General features: G+C 43.5%; 1 protein-coding gene across 7 annotated transcripts in view; it reads left to right on the top strand.

Annotated features, from left to right (window-relative positions):
- Positions 1–766: 766 nt before the first annotated feature.
- Positions 767–7,224, top strand: part of ARHGEF10L (Rho guanine nucleotide exchange factor 10 like) — a 29,133-nt gene continuing 22,675 nt past the window's right edge. For 3 of the 7 annotated variants that reach the window (XR_003535825.1, XR_003535821.1, XM_027693097.1), the window contains exon 1: positions 5,025–5,258. The gene's annotated coding sequence lies outside the window, so the exon portion shown is untranslated. Of the gene's footprint in view, positions 907–3,391; positions 3,477–4,441; positions 4,576–5,024; positions 5,259–7,224 lie in introns of those variants that run through there. The other 4 variants (XR_003535822.1, XR_003535823.1, XR_003535824.1 and 1 more) reach the window with 4 other exon arrangements.

Genomic DNA, 7,224 nt, shown 5'->3' with positions numbered 1-7,224 from the left:
GGATGGGGATGTTTGGGTTATCCCTGGATGGGATATTTGGGGTATCCCTGGGTGGAATATTTGGGGTATCCCAGGGAATGAAGATGTTTGGGGTATCCCTGGGGATGGGGATGTTTGGGTTATCCCTGGATAGGAATATTTGGGGTATCCCTGGGTGGAATATTTAGGGTATCCTTGGATGGGGTATTTGGGATATCCCTGGATAGAGATATTTGGGGTATCCTGGGATGGAATGTTTGGGGTATCCTTGAGTGGGATATTTGGGGTATCCCTGGGTGGAATGTTCAGGGTATCCCTGGGGATGGGGATGTTTGGGGTATCCCTGGGGATGGGGATATTTGGGATGCGGCCGTAGCGATTGGAAAAGGGGGTTTGCAGCAAGAGCCTCTGGAAAAATCCAAGTATCCTGGGATAGGGTGGCTTTGGGAACAGCGTGGGAATGGCTGCCAGGGGAATTTGCATCCTCACCACAGCAGAGAGCAGGGATCCAACTGCATCGTGTGGAAAGGGATGGATGCAATCCAAACAGGGAGCAGGGATCCAACTGGATCATGTGGAAAGGGATGGATACAATCCAAGCAGGGAGCAGGGATCCAACTGGATCATGTGGAAAGGGATGGATACAATCCAAGCAGGGAGCAGGGATCCAACTGGAACACGGGGAAAGGGATGGATGCAATCCAAGCAGGGAGCAGGGATCCACGTGGAGAACATGGAAAGGGATGGATGCAATCCATGCAAGTCCCTTTCCATGCTCCATCTGCAGCCAGGTGGCACCTCCAGAGTTTTTTATGGAATTGCTGATGCTCCAGGAGGTGATTTATCCACACACATTGAACTTTCCCAAGGATTTAGTGCAGGGAAGAGGGGGATTCAGGCTCTGGCTCAGAGGGATGATGCAGACAGGTGGGTTTTTCTGGGAATTGCGCATCTGGGAGATGTGGAAGGAGCAAGAGAGGAGCTGGGAGCTGGATCCATGTGCATTCCAAGCTCCAGGGGTGGGTTTGGGCACCTCTGAGGGAATTTTGGGTGGAAAAGCAGGGAGCAGACCCAGCCCAGCTGCTCCCCCAAGTCCTTCCATGTGCTCCCAGGGATCCGGCAGCTCCAGCCCGGGGCTCGGGAAGTCACAGAGGGCAGAGTTTGGGGCCTCCATGCAAAGTATTCCCAAAAAACCCCTTTGGAGAAGCTGGGAGACCTCTGGAGAAGCTGGGCCAGAGCTTTCCCGGGAAGACACCCAGCCCTGGATGGGCTCCAGCCCCACCCACAGTTCCGTGGATCTTAATAAAAATACAGATATAGAGAATTAAAAAATATCACCCAAAAAAACCCTGTGGAAAAGTTGGGAGATCTCCTGGAGAAGTTGTCCCAAAGTTTTCCCGGGAAGGTACCAGCAGGGGGCATCCCTGGGCTGGATCATCCCCCTAATTCCATGGATCCCTGTCAATACATATGGATATGGAGTAGATATATTAATGCAAAATTGGTATATTTAAATGAATAAATTTAAATAGAAGCATCAACTATATTTATTTAGCTTTATTATTATTTTATTTCTATTAATTTATTTATTGTTATATATTTATTTTCTTTATATGTGCTATATGCTAATGTATAGTACATTTAATAATATAAAATAGAGATTTATTAAAATTTAAATATATATAACTCTACGTATGTTAAAATATATTAATATATATAATACATATTTATATCTAAAATATATTTATATTTATATATAATTAACATGTATAACTATACGCATGTTAAAATATATTAAAAATAAAATAAATTAATTTATCAATATATGAACACATATACAATATATCGAAAATAATGTAAACATATAACAAATCTGTAAAACATATGAATTTAAACAATAAATCTATAGAATATATGTATGTAAATATAGACGTGTTAAAATGAAAATATATTATAATAAATTGAAATAAATTGAAACATGGCTATATAAATATATATATAAATTATATATAATACATAAGCATCTATAAATATATATAGTTATAAATATGAATATATAAATATATGTAGCATATATAAAATACATAAAAATACATTTAAACGTATAAAAATTAATATCTATAAAATATATGTGTATATAAATACAGATGTGTTAAAATATATAGAAAATACGTTTAAATAAACTGAGATGTAAATATATAAGTATATAGTATAAATATAAAGATAAATACCAATATATAAAAATAAATGCATAAAATGTACATAGATGTGTTAAAATTAAAATATATAGAAAATAAATTGAAGTAAACTGAAATATAATGATATGAATATATATAATATATATGAAATATAAAAATAGATATAAATATGTAAAAATGTATATGATGTGTTAAAATTAAAATCTATCAAAATAAATTGAAAGACACTGAAACACAAACATATAAACATGCACAATATGTATAAAATGTGTTTAGTTATCTAAAAATAAACCGATACAAACACACCCCTTCCCTTCCCTTCATTGTTCAACGCCAAATATTTCAAGTTCCTCCCAAATTCTCGCCCCACGCCCCTAAAAACAGGTTTTTTGGGTTCCCGCGGCAGCAGAACTGGGAAAGACCCGGCCCAGGGAGGGGCTCGTTTGCATAGATTTGCATAAATTTGCATATTTGCATGAATTTGCGTGTCAATCCCCGTGCAGGAGGAGGCTCCAGGAGCATTCCCAAGGGAGCATTCCCGGGGCTCAGGGGCTCCTGGAAGGGCTGGATCCGAGGAGTTGGTCTCCCAAACATTCCCGAGGGCCTTTCCCGGAGGGATGAAGCTCCGGCTCCACGATCCAGGGGCTGGATGAGATCCCTGTGCCCCCCCCCAGCATCCCAAAGATCTCCCGGGGGAATAAACCCACTTGGATGGACTTTTCTAGGGATTCCATGGAATTTCTTCCCAGCAAAGAGCTGGAAATCCACCCTAAAGTCTTGGATAATTAATGGCTAAACCTAATTATCTATTAATGACTTAATTTTCGTATCAATAAAACCACCCCCAAACCCTTGGATAAGTGTGGGGAAAAAAGGTTCTAAGGTGGATTTCTGGGGGGGCTCTGGGCTGGTTGTGGCACAGGACCTGATCCCAGGGGGATAATTAATGATGCAACCTAATTATCTATTAATTAATTTATTTTTATATCAATATAAACCATCCTAAACCCTTGGATTTGTGTGGAAAAAAAGGTTCTGAGGTGGATTTTTGGGGGGCTTTCGGCTGGTTGTGAGGACAGGATCCGATCCTGGGGGGATAATTAATGATGAAACCTAATTATCTATTAATTAATTAATTCTTCTCCTGGTTAATGAGCTATTTGAGCGCATTAATGGGGATTTGGGGCCGGCCCAGCCCTGCTGAGTGCCCAGCCCTGGCTGAGTCAGTGCCACCTGTGCCAACATTCCGGCTGCCAGCCGGAAAAATCACTCCTCGCTCCTGTTTTTCCCCAGCCCAGGGTGAGTTTTTGGGGATGGGAGGTTTGGAATCCTGGGATGTGTCCGTGTATCCACGTCCTGGGGGGGTCCTGGGTGCGTGGAGAGGTGGATTTAGAGGGTGAAATTCCCTTTATCCCAAGAAAACTGGGCTGGGAAAGGGCTTCATTCCCAGCCAAGGCTGATTCCCTGGGATGAGAGACCTTCCCATCCCGAGTCCCTCATTCTGGGTGCACCGGGATCTTCCCGGGAGGTGCTGGGGCAGCCGTGGAGTGGGATGAATCCCAAATTTCAGGGGGTGCTCTTTGCTCCCGTCCCTCCTTCCCGGGGCCTTTGCTGAGCTGGTTCTGGGATGCAAAACCCCCTCGTTCTTCTGGGAGGCCTTGAGGTGCTTTCTCCCAAGTTTTTGGGGTAGGAAGTGGAAGGCTTGGAAATGAAATTTAAGAAAAAAAGAATTGAAAAATTACTTTAATTCCCAGGAAAAAAACAGAAAATTCACTCCAGTTCCCAGGCAAAAAAAAAATCCAGAAGAATTCACTTCAATTCCCAGAAAAAAAAATCAGAAAAATCACTTTAATTCCCATGAAAAAAAACCAACCAGAAAAACACTTTAATTCCCAGGGAAAAAAACAGAAAAAATAACTTTAATTCTCAGGAAAAAAAAAGAAAAAAAAAAAGAAAAATTCATTTTAATTCCCAGGGGAAAAAAGCAGAAAAATCACTTTAATTCCCAGAAAATTCACTTTAATTAATGATTGTCTAAAAGATGCTTTTGCTGCTTTCTAAAAATAGGTTGGGAAGCGTCTCCCCCTTACAAATGTTGGGATAAGAGGGATAAAATCCTCCCCACCACCATCCTCTAGTCCTGTTCCTGCTTAAAGAGGTTTTCTTGGCTCAGCCCATTATCCCAGGGAAAGGAGTGTTGGTTTTTCCCTGGAGTCACCTGGAGGGCACCAGGATATATTTATATATTTATTGCTTTTTGCCAGGCTTGTTGGGCTGGTTTGGAGCTGGAAAAATCCCGACAGCTCCGGAGTTTGTTTGCAAGGGGCGTTTTCCAGCAGGGCCAGGCCCTGTGCCGGCAGAAAATTCCTTCCCAGCCTGGAAAACACGGATGAAATAGGTAAAATGGGGGTACTTTATATCAAGGATATTGGATTTAATTAAATCCCTGGGTGGGCTCTTCCTGCTGCCTTAAATTCCCTTTTTTGGGGGATGGGGGTGTGTGTGTGTATATTGTATTTTGGGAGGATTTTTTGGGATGTTAAGGTAGTGGGGGAATAACTTGGAATGGGAATGTGGAGCTGCGTTTTCGGCCGGCAGCGGGTGGTTTGGAGGTCAAATATCCCGGGAAAAATCGGCTTTGCCCGGAAACTTTGGGCATTTTGGGCTATCCCTGGGCGTCTCGGCCTCTCCCGCTCCTTGTTTTTCCCCCGCTGGAAGCGAGAGGGTTAACGGGATGCTCCAGGCGGAGGCGATCAATCCCGGTTTAGCGGGATTTGGGAAGCGCTGCCCGGGAAGAAGAGCAGGAGGAGGAGGAGGAGGAGAAGGAGGGGGAGATGCTGCCCAAAATCCCGGCATCCCTCGCTCCAGCCGCTGGAGCGCCGGGCCGAGCTCCAGCCGGGCTCCAACGCCGGGATTTGGGAATCCCGGGGGTCCAGGGGGGAGCCCCCGCCCCGGGCATCCCACCCAGGGCCGCCTCGGGAGCGACCCTCGCCGGGCAGGGGGGTTTTCCCGGGAATTCCCGCCCGGCCGGGGCCCCGCTCGGATGTGGATACAAAGCCGGAGGAGCCGCGGCCTTCCCAGGTCAGCAAATTCCCGTTGTCCCTTTTCCTCGCCCCCCCAGATCCATGGATCCAGCCAGGATTCTATGGATATCCATATGTCCCTATAGAAATCCATGGGTTATCCCAGAATCCCGCAGCGGGAGGACACCCTTCGCTTCCAGCAGCCTCCAGCCATCCCCACCTTTATTATCCACCCACAATTCCCGGGAGTTTGGGTCAATTATGTACAGATAAGGAAAAACAAGGAATGGGGGAGGGAAATCCCCAGGAATACCCACCCACCTCATCCCACCCCCGTTCCTGCCTTTTTCTCGTCCCGTTTTTTTCCCAGCTCCTGAATCCCTCCCGTGTTTTCCCAGCTGGGAATTGCAGCACCTGTGGGAAAACTGATTTTTAGAGAGGTGGGAGCGTCCTCTGGGATGATTTTGGCAGGAAATAATGGCATTTATCCCTATTTCGGAGATCTTTTGGGATATTGGTTGCATTGGAGTGCAAGTTGGGAAGGGGCTGGAATATTTTTTCCCCCCTTTTGCACCGCTTTGAATTATTTTTTAATTAATTAATTGTGTCTTAGGGGAACAAAACAAGTTGCAAAGAGCAGGTTTTTCCCAAAAATACCAGGAAAAATATACAGGAAATCTCTTTTTAGGGTAAAATCCCAATATTTTATCAGGTGCTTGAATAGGTGCTTGGAAAACAAGGAGAAAAATTAGAGATATTGGGCAAGGATGAGCTCAAATCCATTGGTGCCATTACCTGATGCTGATTTTTGGGCAAAGTAAGGTGGGTTTTTTAGCAAAATAATATGGAGTTTGGGCAAAATAAGGAAATTTTTTTTTGCAAAATAAGGTGATTTTATGGAAAATAAGGTGGGTTTGGGGCAAAATAAGGTGATTTCGGGGTGAAATAAAGTGACCCCAGAGCACTGGCAGGAGGAAAAAACACTTCCAAAGGGTGGGAGAGGTTTTAATTTGGATCTTTGGAATAATGCAAACCCCAAATTATTGGGAATTTTAAGCTGGAAACAATAATAGGGCGAAAAAAACACCCATTACTTCATTTTTTTGGCTTTTTAATTGGTATTTCTGATTCAAATTCTTCTCCTTTCAAATTCCTTCCCAAGGTAGTTTTGCAGTGGATGAACTTTGTAAAGTGGGGGTTGGGATAAACGTGGAATTAGGGAGTTTTTTGGCAATAAATGGCTTTTTTCCCAGATTTTGGGGGTCTCTCTGTGAGAAATCTTTGCAGAAAAGACTTTAATTTTTCCTATTTAAGGGCTAAAAATCTGATTTTTCCTGACTTTTCCCTGGTTTTCCTTTTATCCCCGTTTCTCACGGTATGAGCTGGACCAGGGATGGATTTTTTCCAGCTCATCGGTGGCTTTGAAAATGAAAAGCAAAGGAAAACAGTGGCAGTTTTCCAGGTCATGGGATTGTGAGCTGGAATATTAGTGGGATATTTGCCTGGAAAAGCCACTTCAAGGGAAAACAGGGAAAAAAGCTTTTTCTCTAAGTTGACACCTCTCCAGGAGTTTATTGAAAATCTACTCCCAAAACTGCCCTGGATTTTGAATTTTTATGGAATTTTTTCTGGCAGTTTTTTCTGGGAAAACTGTTTTTGTTTTTTAGGGAGAAATTCCATATTTTTTAGGGACCCCCCCATGGTTTTGCCATCATTTCATTCCCACTGCTCCTGGGGCTGCCCCTTGTTCCCACCTTCCCCAATCCCAACCACATCCCAACTCCCAATCCGGGGGATTTTTGAGGACCCTGGATAATTTTTCCCCGCTGGAGCTCTCACTGACACCCTCAAACCTGCCCAGTTTATTCCTTGGAAAACTGGGAAATAAAACCTTTGGCCCCGAAATCCCATTAGGGATGAAAAACTCCCTTTGCTGCAAATATTTGCTGCTTTTTAAGGTTACTTTTGTTCATTTTTAACTGGTTTTTAATTTGAAAATGATTTTTCATTTCAGAGTTGTTTTT

The sequence above is a fragment of the Neopelma chrysocephalum genome, unplaced genomic scaffold (assembly GCF_003984885.1).
Source record: "Neopelma chrysocephalum unplaced genomic scaffold, ASM398488v2 Primary Assembly neopelma1_90, whole genome shotgun sequence".
Classification (NCBI taxonomy): domain Eukaryota; kingdom Metazoa; phylum Chordata; class Aves; order Passeriformes; family Pipridae; genus Neopelma; species Neopelma chrysocephalum.
This window is presented reverse-complemented; position numbering and strand designations above follow the sequence as displayed.